At 46.5% G+C, this 21,550-nt stretch overlaps 1 protein-coding gene across 2 annotated transcripts in view; it reads left to right on the top strand.

Moving 5' to 3' along the window:
* Positions 1-21,550, top strand: part of LOC119456701 (zinc metalloproteinase-disintegrin-like EoMP06) — a 125,030-nt gene that overhangs the window by 55,975 nt on the left and 47,505 nt on the right. The window lies entirely within an intron of this gene.

Here is a 21,550-nt window from a genome sequence, read left to right as displayed (position 1 = left end):
CACAGTCGCCGTTGAGTAGCTCAGGCGCTCATACTGACTCGTCTCACGGTGAAATAAGGCGGCTCAAATGAGCAGGTATGTGTGTTTTATTCGACATTTTGACATTTTTTTTTCATATGAGCGATGCACATTTTCCCAATTTTTGACGCTAACAACGATCTGTGGCTGTAGATGTCGATGTAAACAAGCGCACCGCTTTGCTAAATCCGACGCGGAAGGCTGCGCGCTCGAAAACTTCTTATTTATGCGAAATGTCTAAAGAATGTGCAAAAAGAATTGAAAGAAAAGCGAGGTGCAAGCGCAGGAGTCAGCGACAACAGCCAAAGCAGCCGCGCCGGGGTACTCAGCGTACCTTTATAGGCCACACTATATATATAAACAAAACAGCGCTATCACGCCTGCTCACCCTATATATATATAGTTGGTGAGTGCTACATGGCTTCCAGGAACGTCATGCTGCCCCGCAGAAGCCATTAATAATTATTCGCGATCCACGAAATGCACAACCGATGCGCACTCAACAAGGGCGCAGGTTCACAAATCAACCGGCGAAAGCCCCGGCACCCTACCAAAACGTTTCCGGTGGCGTGCGGCAGAGGGCAGCACAGGAAAATGAAAAAGGCGGATTGGTTCTGAACCGCTTTTCGCCCGAAGCTTCGCGACCTATGTGAATCGACCTTGGCGGCGGCGCGGGTGCGGTCAAAGGATGGCACCACCCTGAACGGCGGCGCTGGCATCGAGGCACCCTAGCGGTTCATAGAGTCACTGGAAAAACAGAGTACCGCAAAGGTACGCGGCATGCCGGCAACATTGGGTGGCGGCGGCCATGTTCCTTCCAGACCGTCGACACGCTGTAGCGGTGCCAGCGTGCATTGAGTAGCCTTGACTTAACTGACGAATTTCCCCCCTAGATTTCGAGTCCCGTTTCACGAAACTGGATTATTTTGTATTTTTCTTCAAGTGGATGCCACAAGTGACATCAAGATATCGACGGAAATGAACGTACTGCGCGGAAAGCGACGGAACGTATAAAATGTGCGGCGATGGTTCCGATGCTCAACGTGTCGCTTTTGGACTTCGTATTGCGTCAAGTGCTATGTGCAGAGCTGCTGCAAACATACTTGTATGCGCCCAGTGAATTCGCTTGAAACGTCTTTTACATGAAAACTGGGCCTTGAGGTTGTGTTTGTGCTAAAAACGCAGCTTGACAGCCGATGGAATGTGTAGTGGGTGTTCAGGTTGCCTTCACAGTGCTCGTTCGCGTCCTTTCGAAGTACAAAAGCAAGCAAATGTAAACAGCTTACTGCTGCGCTTGTTTATCTGTATAATCGGAGCGAAGTGTAAGCAGTAATTTTTATGTAGATTTATAAAGTTGCCTGTCACGTATCAGTGATAAAACGCCAGCAGCCTCTGCAAGCAAACGTCGCGTCTTGCGGCTACTGGCGTGTTTGCGAATGCGTGCTTGTAATGTTCTCGTCGATTTGTAAAATAAGCTCTCTGAAGGTAACGTTGTAAACGACTGGTTAACAGCTTTTAATTCACGCGAAACTCAAGCAGGTATCCGCATACGGCTATAAAGAATGTGTACGAATGTTTTTTTTTTTTTTTTTTTGTACCTTTGATAATGTCAACCTTTTAGTGTACTTATTTCCAATCTGTTACTGTGTTCTGGAGTATTGTGTTGACATTGCCAGTACTAAACAGTGGTGCAATTTTCCTATATTTATTTTCGATCATGCTCCTTTTATTGTATACCCTTTATGTGAATCGGATCATTAACACAAAAAGACGTTTTCGAAAAAAAGTTGCGAAGACACGGTGAAAACTAGGTTTCTGACACGGAATTGTAACATTGAGCACTTCTATTTTTTAAATGATGTTCTTGTCACTGCACTCACGGCATTAAAAAATGTATGAGGCTGTATGTAGAGGTGCTGTGCCAGTTGACAAGCATTCGTAATCATGCTGTAGCAGGTTTGCAATAAAAATTACTATTTTGCAGCCTCCCTGTATAAGGGAAACCATACAATTTGCCCCGAATTGCTTCATGCTGTCAGCAAAATTCGCATTTTCAGAACAGCATGCAGTCACAAAGTAAGATGTGGAGGCAAGCAACATATTTATTCCACAACAGTCACAACAACAATTTATTTCGTCAAGCATGACAACAGCATACCGGTCTTCCGATTTGACTCTTGGTTTCTCAAGATCATCAGGAATGAAATGGTCCTATAGTTTGTCCATGAAGAAAACAAAGAAAAACAGGAATGTTAATAACCCTACCCTGTGACAGTGCTTAAAATATCTAAAGTGTAAGTAGTCGCAAAAAACAGAGTCAGGAAATCTATAGAATACATTTTGAAGCAACATTTTCTGTATAGACCTGGTGCTTGTTTAAAACACGTTATTCATGGGAACCGCCTCCTTTTACTCTGTAGCACAACACGCTCACTTGAAATGCATGTTTGTTGTTTCCATCGAGCCGCGCGAATCAAGCACTGCTGCTTGCTTGACATGTATGTACGTTTTCTTCAAACGCGGCGCGCAAACCGAATGAAACAGTGGAGGCTAGAAAGTTCGTACTGCGATGTTTTCAACAGCACTAAGTAGAGGAGCTTACTTGAAACATAGGTACTGGCCGATTTTCAATAGCGCAACACAAAGCGCGAGCCGCGCGAACCGAACAGTTTACTGGAAAACAATAGCGCAAAGCAGAGCCGGAGAGAGCTTACTTGAAATATAGGTACTGGGCAATTTTCAATAGCGTGAAACAAAGCGAGCCACGCGAACAGAACAGCTCACTCAAAACCACGTGTGCTAGCTACAGAGTGTTCAATAGCCGCACGCAGAGCGATGAGCGTGAACTGGACAGGTAAAGTTTAGCGGTCACACGCAAGTACAGTCACTTGAAAGCAATAACTGTCCAGCAAACTAGTTATTCAAGAAACTTACCTCGCACAAGCGGGTGTTCTTCGAGGGCGCGAAGTTTTTGCGGCCAATTCTGTGGAGCCACGCAGAACGTCGTTCACCGTAGTCCTTCCCGCACGAAAAATGCCTTCCCGGACTCCGTTCGGTTGCTACACCCGAAGGCGCAGCAACCAGGCATGATGATGGGTTATTTCTGACGCCTGTGTTCGCAAACGCAACGCAAGCGTTGAACGAAAAGGCGAAGTGCTCTCCGTGCGCGGTGCGTACGCTACGGGTTCGACGTGCCAACTGAAAGGGCTTGGAAGAAATATGGCGGCAAAAGGTCACGTGACACGAGCGCCCCAATCACCGATGGCCGCGGCAGGCGGCGGCACGCGGAAAACAAATGCGATACTCTAAAATTTTTCCAGTGACTCTAGCGGTTCATGGGGCTTAGCGCCATCTGTGTGAGGAGGGAACTCTTCCGGCGGAAGAAAAAATAATGTGACGCCATATCCGTTAAAGACAGAAGTGACGTCATTTTGTTCTTAAAGGCGCCAATTTTTTTTTCGGGGTCCTGCCATTACAGCTGTATATTCAAATGCCCCGCCGTTCGACGTGATGGGCGTTTCGAGCTTTCAGTGCGGAAACCGATGCAGGAAAAGTTCAGCCGTACGGGTGTCGAAACCGCAACCTTGCGCAGAACATACTTTGGAGGACGACGAACGCTTTGGGCGTAGAGTGCTCGTCCTTTCGTCGGACGCCAAGCCCGTCGGCCAGCGTTGTCCCACGAAAACAACTAAGGTGAACAATTATCTGGCGGTCGCAACTCACTACTTTTGACTGAACAGGCCAAAACAATGAAACTACACGCGTCACCAAATTCAGACAAACGTCGACAAGCAAAGCAACACAACATGTGAGGGGGGCGTATTGTAACAGGTGAACTTTACGAGCGCCCCTTTCTGCCCAATTCAAGAGCTGCATTGCATTGCAAGTGATAGCGGCCGCCGCTATCGGTGGGCGCTCTTACGGTGGGCGCTGAAAAAAAGGTTTTTACTGATAATGATCGAGTAAAATAGTTATTTTTTTCGCCATGCGTATATAAAATTGATTAGTAATTTTATTTTCGTTGAATGAATCTAACTGTGTATCGCTTTAATTAAAAGACGCTTTTTTTCTTTCGCAATGTTTGTTCCCTCCTGGAAAACAAAACACGTGTTTTAACGTCATGTGAACTGAGGTGATTAACCCGGAAGAAAATTTTCGCTTAAAAAGAGAAATCCGAAGCTTCATAATATAAGAAGAAATTGAAAGTGGTGTGAAGTTATCGATTTTTAGAAGGTAGGCCATTTCTTCTTAAAGACATGATGGAAGAGCTTTCATCAATTAGTGTCACGGTGGGGTGGTCTTGGTGGAATTTGGTATGTTAATTTTTGTGCGTGGGTGGATCTTTCTTGTAGATGATGTGTCTTAATTGTGACTGTGATCTTTTTCGGTCTTAAAAAATCCAGTTGGGTTGGATTTAACTTCGTGGTACACAACCGCAATTTTTTATATCGGATGTTATTATTATTAGGAGTTCAGCTTTTTGAAGAGTAGAGCTGTATGTGAACGAAAGGGAAGCAGTTCAATTAAACGATCTGACTGAGGTTCGTTTTTGTCGTTGTCCCCCAGATAAGAAGGCAATGAAGGTGCGAATGTATTGTTGTGTAGTAAATTTGTCTTTTTACCATACTGGTAATAAGTGACATGCTGCCAATGCCAACTATAGCTCTTAGTCCCTGAAAGCTAATAATCTTTTCGCTTGTATATGTTTTATTACGGGGTCTAAATATAATGTACTTAGTTTTTTTAGCGTTTAAATTTAGCCTATTTGCCCTCACACAGACTTTCTAACCACAGATTGGCGTACTTAAGCACAATATCTGGGCAAACTGTCGGGTGTTACGGTATGTTTACACATGTATATGATAAATAATAGAGGACGTGCGCGGCACTCCGCATATAATTTCACCGTGAGATTCGCACTTCCAATTTTGGTGTATGTCGGTTTTCGAAATTTTCAAGATGTTTAAAGCACTCCTCTAATACCGCAGTTTGAGCAATGAAATGAGCTTTTTTAAATTTATAGCTTTTTTCCATTTGATTAATCTGAGTAACTTTGTGGATTTTTTCTTTTGAAAGTATTGATTTTTTACTTCTTTTGCTGCAAGAAATGAGAAGTCGTGAGTTTATTGTTTCTTCTATAACCCTTAGAAAACATAGGTAAAAAGACATTGTCCTGTAATTACCAAGATCGTTTTTATCTCCTCCTTGAAAATGACTGTTACTCTTTCGCGATCTTAAGTTGGTTAGGGAAAATTCCGGAGCTCAATATAAGATTGCATATGTGTGACAGAGGTGTACAGATAACATGGGCGACTGCTTTAAGAGGCGCTGCCTGATTCGTCTACACACAAGCACTATTATTTTTTTAGTTTTTTAATAGGCCACATATCTTCTGTGCTGTAGTAGGTGAATAAAATAGATGCGTCGTGAACTGTTAATGTAGGATGTGCAGCATATATATTATATTATATATATATATATATATATATATTAATATATAGTTGCGCTTCAATCGCTGCTCCCATAACCACCCTTGCTGATGTCGGTGAACTGCTTTTCGCCCGAAGCTTCGCGACCATTTGGATCGACCTTGGTGCGTGGGTGGAACCTCGGTCTCCAAGCGCAGCAGCCCGGTGATCTGACCGCCACAATCGCACGCATGCTGCCAATGCCAACTATAGCTCTTAGTCATGATCGCCGCGTGTGTCACACTGCGTAGCACGGGCAAACTGACGCACATGTGCGTGCGCTAGTTTCTTTTATGTCAAATACACGCAGCAATGAAATGAGCAAATTTATAGCATTTGATTAAATGCTTTGCGAAAGCTTCGCATCACATACATTCCGAGGTGTGTGTTGGATGTGCATATTTTTTTCTTCGTATTGGTGCTTGTCTGCACTTTGGGTGTTAATCTCTGCTCTCTTTTTCGTATTACTTTTCTGCCTCTCTTCTCTCTCTCACTTTGGGGGGAGAGGTATGACAAGAACCTTCTATTTTTATTTTTCTCTTTTTTTCTCTTCTTTTTGTTTTCTTTAAACCTGTTTACGCTGTATGTAGACCATTAAGAGAAGTATTCCACTAACGAGCAAATAATAATCCGCCGCAGTACCCTCGCAAAAGTTTTTGTTGGAAGTCTGATTAATTGTGTACAACTCTCAACACAAGTGATAATATGTTCTGATTACATTGTGATGTGTTTCTTCGTTTGCTTCCTGATGACTTTCAATTGGGAATCGCCGCATAGGTTCTGGTGCGTTTTTGATTACTTCATTATTGTTGAGCTTATCCCTTGCCTTTACCAAGGGATGAACGGCGACGTTCCCTATGTTCATCCTTAAATACAGCAATTCTCCTCCCTCTCCAAAACCAACATGGCCGAGCCCAGTGGCTGTGGCGTTGCGCTGCTGAGCTCGAGGTCGCGGGGTCGATCCCGGCCGCGTTCCTATGGGGGTGTAATGCAGAAACGCTCGTATACCTTGCGTTGGGGGCATGTTAAAGAACCCTAGACTGCAGGGTCTAATTCGGAGCCCCGCACTAGGCGTGGCTCATATTCATAGTGTGGTTTTCGAACGGAAAGCCCCAGGATTTTATGAAATCTTTATCGAGCTAAGCTAAGATCCGCCGAGATCGTGTCTACAGTCCAATAATGTTGATGTTGATGGCGATGACTGTGAAAGCGTATTTGCCAACTATATTGTCACGTATCTTAAGAAAGGAACTGGTGGCGTTTATTGAGAGCAGCCAGCTCCTGAAAAACACGTCTGGCGGTGGGACCTGGCTATCGAGTGGGGTGGGGACAGTTCTTTCTTCTTTTCCTCGCCTACAATCTTCTCTTGCACTGTGCCCGCTAATACGGGTGGCATTTTCCCCCGTCCTCGGAAAGAGCATCGGCTCGATGCTCAAAAAGTGGTGTAAGAAAGAATAAGAAAAAAAATCACCAGCCCTTCCCCTGTCGAGAAAATGGGGGTAAGCGAATCTTGTGTGTGTATCTGACCTCCCCTGGTGATTTCTCTCTCTTTCTTTCTCTCTCTCTATCTCTTTCTCTCCCTCTCTTCTTCTCTATATCTCTCTCTTTCTCTCCCTCTCTTTCTTTCTCGTTCTCTCTCTCTCTTTGTCCCTAGTATGTGCCATTTCATTGAGCTTGGTCCCTTTCTGCACTACCACCAGGATCGGCCCACTTTTCAGCGTGACACCACCACCACCGCCGACACTTGTGAGCCTATAAAGCTTCGCTTAAAGAAAAAAAAAATGCGTGCAAAAACGCAGTGTCGCCAGCCAGTTGAAACTCTTTTGTACGCGAAACGTGGCGAGGCGCACGTGGTACAATTTGACCTGCCCAAAAGCCTCAATTTTCAGCTATCTAGCTCTCCCTTTGATCGTCCTGCGCAACAGTCCTGCAAATTTGGTTTCTTTCTATCCACGCTACACTATACCGACCCATGTTTCGGCCGCCCAACGTGCACTGTACAGGCCTCGCCTAGAGTTCGTGTCCAGCAATAATAATTGCCTCGCACTGGCAGACCGCAACCGTTCCTCCCCTCGCTGAGCGCGTCTATTTGCGCAGAAGGAAAACCTGAGCCGCGCTCTATCGCCCGACCTCGTAATTATATTCCGTTCATTGCCGTCGCCTGCGATGAGCTACACCCGTATCGCCTATATTTGCCTTTCTTGTTTGCTTTACACTGGCAGTTTCACCGATCGGGCGGGCGAGAAGACTGGTACGATCGGTGACTGTCGCGTCGTCCCTCTCTCGACGCTCGCGGCCTGTTTGCGCTGCTGCGGTGATTAACCCCCTCCCTTCCTCCTCCGCGTTCTCGCTGCTGCCTTTTCCCTCCCGGTAAAACTGGCGTCGTGCGAACCATCAGGTTCGCTGAGGGAGTTTTTAGAGTGCGTAGATGGGAAGAAATGTCGAATTTCGACAGCTTTGCGCTGCAAGTGTTTGTTTCTGTTCGCGTCAGTCAAAGCAGTTATTCTCGTAGCCCGCGGATGTGTACTTTATTGTCCCTTATCGAAACGCACAACGCGGTCGCGGGTTCGATCCTGGCCGCAGATGCTGCCATTCGATGGGGGCGGAATGCAGAGAGGCTCGGCTACTTAGAATTAGGTGCACGTTAAAGAAGCCCAGGTATCATCGTCAGCCTATCTTTATGTCCACTGCAGGACGAAGGCCTCTCCCTGCGATCTCCAATTACCTCTGTCTTGCGCTAGCTGATTCCAACTTGCGCCTGCGAATTTCCTAACTTCATCACTCCATCTATAGTTTTCTGCCGACCTCGACTGCGCTTCCCTTCTCTTGGTGTCATTCTGTAACTCTAATGGTCCACCGGTTATCCATCCTACGCATTACATGGCCTGCCCAGCTCCACTTTTTCCACTTAATGTCAACTAGAATATCGGCTATCCCCGTTTGTTCTGATCCACACCGCTCTTTTCCTGACTCTTAACGTTAGGCCTAACATTTTTCGTTTCCATCGCTCTTTGTGCGGTACGGTACGTTTTTACATAAGACGGCTTAAATTGCCCCTGTAAAATGTCTTCCCAGCATAGCATTTGTGTTCAAAAGTGAAGCCGACTTTAAGGGGATCAGTGTAAGCTTGGTCTTTGTAAGCTGGCTTTCCCACGTTGTGTGTTGCAGTGAATCCTACTCATAAAGAAAAATGTGATGCGAACTGAGCCCGATAAGGCTATCGCGTTCCACTCTTAAAGGCGAAGCTTAAGCGTTCTCCAATGTTTTGTTCTGATCGTATCACGTGAGTTAATTTTGTGTAAGCTATAAATTTGGAAATGGTCAATATGTGTAAAATAAAGTTTCAGATGCAATTTTTACAATGATGTACCTAATAAGCACACGCAGATCGTTCTTTTTTTGAGAAAGATACAGTTAAGCTCACGTTTTTCACGGCATGAGGCTCGCCTGAAGCGAGACAATGTAATTTTGGTGCCTGAGTGTTACTTGGCACCGCGCCTTCACTGCACTGCTCAGTGTGATGCAGTGAAGACGAAGTGCGGGGCAGTGCTGAGGATGAAGAGAGGCACGGACTTCATACATTTATTTTTCTTATTTAAACCAATAAATTAGTGTAATCAAATCTTCTAGAAAGCATTTTGATATAGGGATATATCGTGCCAGTTTATAAGTTTTTCGAGCGGACCGCGCGCGCGCGCACCTCGCGACGTTTGCCTGTGTGCGCGGTTTCTGTCCGGGGCCTTCGTTTACGACTCTCGGGGCGAGCCGCCGCTCCCGAAGTCATTGCGGCTGCCAGACACAGACCCGCATTTCTGCTAATGAACGCACGCCAGGCGTAATGTGCGCGCGCGTAGTGGAAGAGCGCCAACATAATCAAACCGCCCCGGTTAGCGCTGCACATCCGGCAGGATGGGGTGGTGATTTGACAGAGTTCGCGCGCCTGGCAACAGAGGCGCGGGCGCCGAAATGCTCATTTGCAGAAACACTGCCCACTTTCCCGAACACCGCTGTTGTATTTCTGCATGGACAGTTTTCTTTTCGTGGCGCTTGTTGAGAGATTAGAACTGGGCGTGGGCTGTTCAGCGGCCTTCTGTCATCTGCACCAGGGAGCGCCGTTGTTGCGACTGGCAGTGATAGTGTGAGCGAAAATGCAGCTGCGCGCATCGCGTCGAAGGCGGCTTATCGCAGGCACTGCGCATTGTTCGACCGCTATTCGGTTCCTGCCATTATTCCGACTGAACACGCAGTTATCGATGGAAGCGTGCAAGTCGAATTAAACGAGAGTGGCGTTTTGTCAGTAGGTGCGACCAGCACTGCCCCGACGTCTCGTGCCGCTCACGCGATGCGCGCGCATGGCTTCGATCATAATCAGTTTTCTCCTTATTTACTACACGGCGTGATCATTTTTTAAACTTCATGGAATATTTAAAAAGCGCTTGTTGCAGAAAACATAATTCCAGTACTTGAGCTGGATATCGAATTCAGAGAGGCGCGGGCATTACTTGCACGAGAAATCGAAACCTATTCGAGTAATTAAGAAAAATTCACAAATTAGCCTCTTAATTACTTTACGGCACATATTGCAATTTACGAATTGTAGCCGGTGAGTTTGCGAGGCATATCCACTTGGAATGAATTTCCAGAATGACACTATAGTTTGGACATATGCGCCATCAAACTCGCCGTAAAAATGCACTGTTGTTCCACTTACTTTTTTACCAAAACGCTCTCTTATGCATTTCGTCCCACTTGGAAATAATATCTCGAAACTGGTGTCATCCTGGAAATTCATTTCAAGTGGATACCGGCGATTTTTAAGAATTCTGTAATACTTTTTAAAATGATCGCCCCGTAGTTAGCGCTGAGAACACCGAAAGTAAGGCGGGTTCACTGCACGCGTTCAAAGCCTGCCCTTTTTGATCTATGTTGGGTTAACAGAACTATCTCACGTAGGTAACACCAAGGCCCGCGTCTCTTCTTTCAGCTCTCGGCCTTCTTGCCTAAGGGAGCCCTATGGTTGAGAAAGTGTCGGTTACCGTAGATATTGTCGCATAACTGCGTCGTGTTGTCATTGGAGCGCGCTCAATTCCTTCCGGCGCTCGATTCGCGGCATAAGGGCTTGCTCCTCTTTCCCTTTGCTTTGCTTGTGGTCTTTAGGCTCGGATGTGGGTGACATCACAAAAGGGCAATACCTTCGCCGTAATTGCCTCTGCCAGGCTGTGTGCGCGCCGCGCGAAAAGGGTCAGGAACACGAATCATCGTGTATCCATTAGGCCCGTGCTCGCAAGCGGAAGAGAATGTGGGTTGCGGCGCGGTTTTCGGAGGCCGCAGGCGCCGTCGGCTGCAGCTTCGCCCGACGGCCTCAGTGTCGTCGGATGCGCACTTGTCTCGTTGCGCACTTGTAGCGGCTGATGCATGCGCGCGCTTCTCGCGTCTTGCGCCATTTGTTGACGCTCTGATGACTCGTCGCGCCGCCCGATGCTGCTCGTCGCCTCTCGGCAACACGCGCGAAAAAGAGAGAAAGACATAATACGCGCGTGCTGCGAAATCGTACTCCGAAAAAAATTAATGCACGACTCTGAGTTGAGTCTGCCTACTTCTGTGCAAATGACGTGTGTAAGCGCTGAAACACAATGTCGCCGCGTCGGTACGCGCTATTGCGACATTCGCGCTGACGTCACATGTGGTGACGTCACAACAATATAAGCATCGGGTCAGGCAATCTGAAACCGAAGTGCGTACCGCGTAATGCACTGGTGCCATCTTTTAAGAAATGTTCCTTTCAAGTTATATGCATGTTGACCGTTGCCAACAGCTGCCGCTCATGATCTTTATGCTAGTTGTAAGATGTGGTTTAGTCTGGCATTGAGGGCACTGAAGACTCGCGCTTGCAACTTTTCTACCGTTAGCTATAGTGTGCGTTATATTTGCTCCAATACGAGCGGCAGCTCTTTGTTGTGAAATAGGAAACGCGGCATCATATGTGACCGTTGGGATGACGTTCGACGAGTACACGTCCAGCGAGACAGCATCCACCAAAATCGCTATACTCCGGTGTGATACGTCGTCACCGCAACCGTGCCCCGCGGGTTGTTCTGATTCTTGAGCTGTTCATCTTCGACGCGTGAGTCTCAACGATGCTGCAGGGCGAAGAAATGGCACGCGTTTTATTCGTCGCTTTGCGCGAGCGAGATCAGAATATTCCTACTTTTTGTTTGTCTTGCGCAGTAACTCGATTTGTAGCCGTGTGCGGAGGGCATGTATCTAATTAATGCTCGTTCCTTTCTGGATCACGCGAAGGATAATATCTTCTACGCCGCGTCGCGTGAGATCTATATACGGGATGTTGATTTTCTTCAACAGGACGCTAACGGGAGCTGTCATCCTCGGCGTGCCTTCCTCGGGTGATGTAGAAGTTAACCAACACTGCAGGCAAGATCGCTATCTTGAATATATAGCGCCCGAGTCGTATAGCTCTGGATTGGGCGGCCTTCGGCTAGTCAATCGATGTCAGCTCCTCGGCCACACGTGTCACCGGATCTTCCCCTTAATGATTTCTATTTAAGTAGGGTTATATAAAATGTGACGCATGTTTACTGCTTTTTCAGTCTAACTTTGACGTGCGTCCTGTATCACCGTTGCGCGAGCAAACACTGAACGCGCCTGTGGGCAGGGCTAAGTTACGGTACGAATATATTTTGCGATAAAAAGAAATGCTCGCGTCGAGTCATCGTAGGTTCAGAATATTTTCGCTTTGCAAATTTGCTTCAATACGTTTCCTTGTTGAAGCACAAGGGACGTGTGCGGTTGCGCACAAGGAGGACCCACTCTACAAGATGCGTGTAGTGTTCATTATCTTCACATAAAGCCGAAAGATGATGCCGACAAAATCACGCCGACTTTATTGTCAAGGATAATTTTGCTTTAACGGAAAATGTGCTCCAAGACAAAAATGTAGAGATTTAGAGAATTGCACTAGCGAATTCTGTTATCGACACGAAACTGGTTCTGGCATCAGTAAAGCATAAAACTGTGGTTGCGGTCATTCCACGTAGCGATGTTCTGCTGATTAAGTTGGTTGCAAGTAATCGATAAAAACTACTTGAAATTACCAGTTTATTTCAGTTATGGCAAAATGTGACAATTTGAAATAGCAAATTATTACTTTCATTCATGTTACTTGAGGTGCTTCTTCAAAGTTTCACATAAAAAGTCTCGAAAATTGACTGGGCAATTATTTATTATTGCTATACATCCATTCAAAACACCAGTGATCAGGTTATAATTTTATCTATCGCAGTATACGTTGTGACTACTACGTCTTGAAATAAAATGTTAAAATATAAAATCACCGAAAATCAGCACATTTATTTCGATTAGGAAAGAGTTAAAAATGCAAATAGGGTCCATAGTAATTATTGTTAATCGGAAATACCATAAAAATTGTTGAAAAGTAAATGATCGCTAAAAAATAGTGCCCCTGCGTAAAAAAAGAAAAGAAAACAAAAGGAAAGGAAAAAGCAAATCGCCGAGCGAAAAAAAAATTCGCCATTCGGTCTTCGGGTAAACTCGAAAAAAAAAAACAAAAAAAAAAAAAAAAACAAGGGCATGCAGAACTTTCTTTTTCCAACTGAACATGCTGAAAACTAAAGATTAGCAGTACACTTTGATGGCTGGTCTGCAGCGTTACGTTGTGCGAAATGACTACACCGTACAGCCCTTATGCGGTGCATTTCTCGTGGCGCTCCTGGCACTGCAGACCTCTGGATGGCAAGTACGATAGTTCTTTTCATTGTCCAGATCGTCGAAACTTATTAAATACCTCAGGTACTGCCGTGAACAGCCTGTAGTCAGCCTTGCGGCCGCCAGCAACGTAGCCCGTATATAGGTTCGACAAAGAGTGTGCTGCGTGTCTTTCAGTTAGCACGTTTACAAGTGCGGACCAGCCTTGCAGCATGCTCTGCTTGTCTGCACTGTTGCTTCTCCGCAGGGCGCGTGCCAAGGCCTTCTATCGGCTGGCTCTCTTCCTCTATCGGTTTCTTCTTTCGCCTTTGTGTGCTCTCTGCACGGCTGCGCCCATCTCCCATCTAGTGCTCCTTCCGAGCGCTTTAGCGATGCGCTTGAATAGATGTCGGTCGAGATCTGGCCTCATCGCTTGGCCGAGATGCTTGAGGTCACTGACAGGCGCTTAATGTTTTTTTTGTTTTTTTTTTTCTTATTTCTTTTCCTTTTTGAAGTAACTGCGGCCGCCAGCGCACTGCGCGAGGCCCCGTAACACGGTAGCCGTGTAAAGTAGTACATGTTTTCCTTATACATACACTGTAAGCGACGCTGTACCTAAAAAATATGATACACACAGAGTTACGGTATAGACAAACAGCGAACTTTCATCTCTCTTGCTGTTTCGCTTCGAAATATATTCCAGGCTAAGCTGGTCCTCGAGGTCGCTCAAGGTCTCGGAACAGTCGTAATCTTTATTTTTGTGTAACGCGGGAACGAACTCTTGGGAAAACCAGTATTGAACTCGTCTTCTTACCCTCGGCAGTAACAGCCAAAGACGGTACTACACGAACACAAGCCTTTTCTTTTTCTTTTTTTTTTATTCTTTTTTTGTAACGCCATAAGTTTTTTTTTTTTCGTGTACCGTGCCTTGGGTGCACGTTGGAGTATCCCAGCCAATTAAAATTAATCCAGAGTCCCCCTCACTGTGCAGCTTCGCGACGTTGCTGGTCCCTTCCATCAGCGAAATCATTTGACCGAGAACTTGCGCGGCGCATCGTAACACTAGTGACCTTGGTCCTCCCGTCAACTCGCTTATGACTATTTTTGCGCCCTCCTGAAAGAAAAATTAAAGAAAATATTTTGTGCAGTTCTTGTGTGTCTCTGTGCTGTCGTGTGACACGTTTCGTTGACATTGCTTCCGCCGATATTTTCTCACAATGGCTGTCTGCGCACCATGGTGGAAAATTCCATGGACGGGGCTGATAGCCAGCTGTTAGCGAAGGACGGCGCACATCTTATTCGATGCTGTATGTGTGTGCGCTGCCCGTAACTTACAAATCGTATCTGCGGATGATGTCGCTGGAGAAGTACGCTGTTACTTGGTATACTTGGTTAGTGTTGTGAAAAGCGGAGTAAGCGCGCCGCGCTGTGCATCACGAGCACGTGAACGGCGTCGATTTGCGGGTGCGTAAACAGCTTATTGCGACGTGGACAGTGCTTTATCATTCCCCGCACAGCAGGTTGTGACGTCCGTGTTGACGTGTCTGCAAGAGAGCGCTTAGAGGTCAATGCGGCGTCGGACGCTGAAAGTCGGAAAGTGCGAAACAAACCGTTTACCATAAGGCTCGTCCCGTCACGCCACGTGAAACGGAGCAACCGCGCTAGCGTATACAATGTGCAGCGGTGCGCCGTTGCAAATTCTTTCTATACGGGCGCCTTCAGTAGCGCCTCGTTGGTGCCGGCAGCGGAAGCCCGGCCGAGGTGTCCTTGCGTTCGTTTGGGAATGGCGACTCGGGAAGTTGCGGAATAGTGGTTTCGGTAGTTACTCGAAAAATACCTGCCGTGGTTGCTCAGTGGCTATTGTCTTGGGCTACTGAGCACGAAGTCGCGGGATCGAATCCCGGCCACGGCGGCTGCATTTCTATGGGGGCGAAATGCGAAAACACCCGTGTGCTTAGATGTAGGTGCACGTTTAAGAACACCAGGTGGTCTAAATTATTCCGGAGTCCCCCACTACGGCGTCGGCGTGCCTCATAATCAGATCGTGGTTTTGGCACGTAAAACCCCATAATTTTTTTTTTACTCGAAAAATCTCGAGGAAGAGATAAAAGAACCTGGCGGAACCACTGATTGCGACGAGTGCTCTGACTCGTTAATCGCTCTCAGCAGCCCTGCCGTCAGGTCCGACTTCGCCGAGCTGCTCAGTGTCGGGAGTGTCAGCGGGCGATTCTGCTACCGAAGTTCCCCACATTAGTGCTTGAAAAGTCGTTGCTTATTTTTGTCTTTTTTTCCCTCCAACGGCAGTTTTCCTGTTGTAGCGGCGGGTAATTTGGAGGTCACCATGTGCGAAGGTATAGTGGCGATGGTTTTAGACAGAGGTGGCTAGACCAAAAATGTCGAGAGAGCGAGAGAGTATTTTGGGGCCGTCTGTACGAGGCAGTGTTCACCGGGTATATATATATATACATGTGAGCTTTTACACGCACTTGTTAAGGGGAAACGCAGGTCTGCCTGCAGCAAGCCGCTGAACCCAATGAAGAAATGTGTAAACGAGATTGCGAATGCTCTTATTCCACAAATGCGAAACGTCTGCGTTGCAACTCGTTCGGCCTAAACTACTGTTCTGCCTTGCGGCGCTTTAGTCTGTCGCTTATACGGGGAAATGCTAACGCATGCTGAAGCCATATAACCTCGGTTTCTGTCATTTGGCGTATATTAACGAGGGCTTGTTTATATAAATTAAGTTTGCTGATTCTATTTTCAAAGATCGCCTATTCTGCATATGCGCCTTTCCTATACGCCAGTTAATGTAGGGTGCACTTAATCGAACTTATCCATGGAAATATTGCCATGGTATGGATTTTCTAAGCAGATGAGCCTCCTTGATACGTTGCATCTCAGGTGTACTGGTGTATGGTGCTTTTTTTCCTGTTATTTATGTAACGTACCATATGTTTTGTTTCGAGTGGTTTCTTGTTATATTGAACTTTGTTTATCGCCGTGAATGTTTTCGCGTTAGTTTTAAGGAGGTTTCATGGTGTGCACGCGTGTGTTCCGGTGAAGTCGTATAATATAGGAGCGATGGTTGGAAAATGATAAATGTGGGGCTAAACGCATCACTAAAAGAAGAAAAAAAAAAGAGAATAGCTGTGCCATATTTAAGATTCACTGACTGCCGTATTTCTCTTATGAAGACCTCAATGTGGAGTTGACGCCTGGATGCCATGCAAATTTCGTTCTGTCAAATTTATATGTTTCCTTGCAAAACTAAGATAACATCAGTAAAGCTTTGTCAAGTGGACTACATTCTGCCAAGAAATGCACCATCTCCTATTTTGAACACGGGCCTCCGCGTTGTCCGATATACAGTACAAATAACTTTTCTCTGTCTCTCCTCATATTGAATCATGATTTCTTATACATTTGGCAGGCGCTGCTTGTCAAAAAATTTGAGCAACTTGCATGTTTTCAAGGCGGTCAGAGGCATTCGTTAATGTAATTGGCAACATGGCAGATGTCATAATTTGACAAATTTATTTTGGCAAATTGCCCGTTCTTTTTTCTTTTCTTAAAATTATCGAGGTTGTGAACACTGGAAGGAACTGACAACACAAGGAGACCGCATATTCAAGCACACCACTTCAAAACAGCGCAGTACTTTGACATGCATACTGTTAAAAAGCCGTACGATTATCCCCCCCCCCCCCCCCCCCCCCCCTTTTGCATGGATGTACTATCGACCAGAAAAGTTTACGGACCAAGGGATCTGCCAAAAAGCGGAATATCTCCACAGCCTCCAAACGCAGCCTGGTATTCCCATTTCCAGCCTCTACTGGTATATTCGAACAACATTGTGATATACGGTTTTACTGGCTACTTTCAAAGGCTGCTTGGGTATTTACCGTTTTCTTAGATCCCGTGCTCCGTAAACTTTTTTGGTTAATTGATAGTACATTTCTGGAAACGATTTAAAGAGATATTTAAAAATAATGCGCATCGTGTTCTCTGCCAAGTTTAAAACAAAGCACTCTCCTTCCCTCTCTCAAGCTTGAGACGGTCCTCGAGAACTCTTATCGAACGCTTTTTTTTTTCTTTTTTTTTTTTAATACTAAACGATGGCACATGGCCCCACGGATACTTCACATGCAGCTTATTGCGCCGTGTGCGTTTGTAGACACATATTGGAAAAACAACAAAAGAAATGCTACACATCGAGTCTGAAAGTATGCTCAGCGAACGCGAAAATTCGAGAGGCACGGGATTTAGGGACGCCTATGACGTCGCGATATCAAATCCGCATTTCGACTGCGGCGGAACTAAAAAACGCCCGTGTACGGTGAATTGTGTACACGTTAAAGAACCCCCAGGTGGTCAAAATTAATCCGGAGTCCTTCACTACGGCGTGCCTCATCATCATGTCGTTGTTTAGGCACGTAATATCCTAGAATTTAATTTTTGTTTATTTTTATGACGTCGCGTGCCACATTCTCTGTGCGGGCACCTCTGAGTTGTTTTCATTGTGTGCCAAATGACACCTTGGTTTCAGCGCGTCTTATTGTCTTGTTTGTCTCACCTCTTCGTGCAATTTGCGCGCAACATGCTTTTCGTTCAATTGACCAATTTCAATTTCAAATCCTTTTAGGTGTCTTTGTCTGGACCAAAAATAAACCTTTTTTTTTTGTTACTGCTGTTCAAAATTGTCGGACAGTCCCTTAAGCGAGGAACCTTTAAAAAAAATTCACCTACGATTACGATAATGCGAAATTTGAGCGCAGCTCTATATACGTGTTTTCATTTTGCGATATATTGGCTGGCGGGGACAATGTGTCTCGTGCGGCGTATTGCAAACGGAGCGAAGTGAGGCGTGACTGCCTCGCTTCATATCTCGTCTTTGTTTGCTGCACTCCTTTTACAATCCACGCTCAAGGCACCACCTTCTTAAACCACCATTGCGAACTTCTCGCATAAGTCACAGCTCTGCCATAGCACGTTTACCCGGCCGCTCATCTGCCATGACCACTTCCTTCTTTCCTGATGCAATCGTTTATTGCAATGCGCTCCCTGACCACTTCGTTACCTGTACTGACCGCAAAAAAATTTCGCGAATACCTAACAAATCACTTTGAATAACTTTCTGTTCCCAGTGTACATCGTTCATGAACCCATCATAAACCACTCGTAATAGTCTACCCTTGTCAACCCTTCCACCTAGTGTTTTTTTTTTTTTTTTTGTTCGCGAACGTATTGCCGTGTTGCTTCTTTAAATTCGTAATTTTTGTTTGATTGTTTAAAGTCATACAAAATAAGCAATGTTTCTTTTTTGTTGTTATTTTGTACGTAACCACTTTTACACATGTTTGTATTGCCCCCCCCCCCTCCTTGTGTAATGCCTTCGGGCCTTCAAGTTAATAATAAATGAAATGAAATAATATAGGGAGATCGCGAGAGGCAGCGCGTTGGTGACGCGTGGGCGCGATTTACAGCATCCGCCGCAGACAGACCTCTGCTCATACAGCGCTTTGTTTCCATTTATTGTACCGGCCGGCGGACGCTCTCGCCGCTTGCCTTATCGTTGGCGTCATCGGTGAACAGACGACGCGCGCTACTCTGGCGCCGTCTCGTAGCCATCGTCGCCGCAGAGCTCGTCTTGCGCGGCACTACGCTTGTCTTCTCATGCTTTCGCCATACCTTCCTCCTCCTCTGCTTTCCGCCTCATGTTTCCGCTGCACACTCCTCCGCTTTCCGCCTCGCGTTCTCTTCGCTATCGCCGTCTTTATCCCCCCTGTGCTCCACGTTCGCTCTTTCATCCTTCGCTGTGCTCGTTCGCTCGGTTATGCTGAGGGACGCCGACGCTCGCCGCAGGAACGGAGCTGCACCCTGAGACAGACTTAGATGGTTTAGCTCAGTTTTATTTGGCGGGATTAATATTGCCCGCGAACGCACTTGCGATACATACCGAAGTGGGTGGCGTCGAAGTCTGTTTCGTCCTCTGCGAGAAAACTTTTGAAACTTCCCTTGCGCTAAAAGCCCAAAGGACATGAAAATATCACCGCGCCCTTACGGCAGGATTGTTTTTTTTTTTTCCCCTTTTTTTCCAGCGTCAGACGGTCACTTTTGGCGTCTGTTAGCTAGCTCTGTAAGTAGCTGGCAGAGGCCCTTCCGCGTAAACGTAGGTCGGTTGGAAGCGGTTCCGAGCTCTTTTCGCTCTGGCGCTCGGAAAAACAGAACACCCCTCCCTAGCTTGTAATGTTTGCGCTGGAAATTTCGACCGCCTTCTTTTTTGGGGTCTATTTGGGAGTCTTGCCTTCTTTTGGCTACCGTCAAATCTATACGCACAATTGCTCGCAGATGTGAGCGTGTTTACCCTCAAGTTGTGTATACATAGTGCGCCAAAAAGAGAGAGAGAGAACTAGCGCTGGTTCAACGGTCGAAGCTCTTCCTGGTTTTGTGGTCGCCTCCGCGCGTCTCCATGGTTCCGTGGTATTGACGCATTTAAATGTTACGGAACGAAAACAAGGCAACGGAGAAAAGTGAGTTGTGCTTGCATCGGCTGCCTGTTTGCTTTAAATATATAAAGACCGGCTTTACACCGCTCTGGTTCGTTTCTGGGAACATTTATATATTTTCCTTACTATGAGCAAACGAGCGCCTGTAATATACTTCGGTTTCCCGTTTGCACAGATACACTATAGATCGATGACCTCGGCGCTGGCGGTTCCCTTGCGTCTTTGATTAAACCGCCGATTCTCACCGCGGGTTCTCTATTCTTGCTTTTTTGCTAATAGAACATATTAATGAATATTAACGGCGTTCTGTTGTATTTTCTGGGTGGATTTACATAATTTATTCACAGCGCACATACTCACGCCACTCATAGACGTTCGCCTCAGTTGCCGCAGACAGCATGAGTAATCTCGGATAAGCGCTGTGTCGCTTATCCGGCGGTATGCGTCCGATAACGTTCACGGTGAGTCTCTCGCTAGGGAATCGAACCCGTCGCAGGACGGAGTGGGGCTTCGCCCTAGTCGATGCATACGTTTGTGCCTGCGCATCGTCCACTGCTCGCAGCAAGGGCGGGCGCATCACCGGCGTTTATGCTGCTCGCCGCGATCTGGTCGTTTGTACTTTGTCACCGTGGCGTGAGCCGAACGAACGTGGCTTCGGAACACTGCAGCAGCAGCAACATCACAACGATTTTGTGATCGATATCGCGCGGGCAGCGATGCAAAAGGGGACCGCGAGCGAGTTTGCGTAGCAGACGGCTGCCGTGGCGGTGCATTGTTCTTTGTCCCGGGCGCGCTGCCGTGGCCGATAATGGCCTTTTGTCCCGCACAGTCGCCGCTGCCGAAGGACGCGACGGCATCACGTCCACGCTCGTCGCGGGAACTTTTGTCGTCTTCCTCGCGGAGGCGACCGATGCCTGTAGTCGTGGTGCATATCTTTGGATGACTGGGTATACATTACATCCAGTGCGTCGATTATGCCGTGCCGTGCATAATTATGCATGGCGTTGGTACCAGATTATTATTATTATTATTATTATTGTTATTATTATTATTATTATTATTATTATTATTATTATTATTATTATAAGCACAGCTACCAAGGACACACGAAACTTGATTGGCAGTGCCCAGAGCACACTGAATCGGTGCATCAAAATCATTGCCGTTTAGCCTATATGCTACAACCCCGAATAAATAAAATGATCGCAGTAGTGGCAAAGTTATTAATAACGTGGCGCCTAGCGCGACGCCTCGCTGAAGCAACGGGTGTTCGGCCTGCCAATTGGCGCCCGCTGAAAGTGTATGCTCGAAAGTGATCGATCCAGAATGCCGCTCCTGGTGAAGGCTTTGTACATAGGCTGACCTGCAGTAACACCGCAGTACCCGCAGGTCATCCTCCGCGACTCCTCCAGGGCGAGTAGCGTACAGCCAGCCGTGCATATAGGCAGCGCATTGGCGCCTAATGAAACTTGGACACTCACTGCAAGTTTGGGTTCTGGGCGGTTGTCCGTATAATGTTTGTTGATACATTTGTGCATTGTGGGTTTGATAACCTTGCTCGGCTAGCGTACTCTGGCCTAGCGAACCACTGATATCCCACCCCGTAATTATACGCTTTGGTCCCGAATGGGAGATGGATATTCGGGAAACACTATAGCGGGCGAACGGTATGCGGGAAAGGCGAATGTCTCGGCAAATGGTGATGTTTGTCCGTGTGTGTGTGTGTGTGTGTGTGTGTGTGTGTGTGTGTGTGTGTGTGTGTGTGTGTGTGTGTGTGTAGACTGCCTAATGAAGTGCGGATGACATGGCACACTTCATTGGACCGTAGCATGTTCA

This window comes from Dermacentor silvarum, chromosome 1 (assembly GCF_013339745.2).
Source record: "Dermacentor silvarum isolate Dsil-2018 chromosome 1, BIME_Dsil_1.4, whole genome shotgun sequence".
Classification (NCBI taxonomy): Eukaryota; Metazoa; Arthropoda; class Arachnida; order Ixodida; family Ixodidae; genus Dermacentor; species Dermacentor silvarum.
This window is presented reverse-complemented; position numbering and strand designations above follow the sequence as displayed.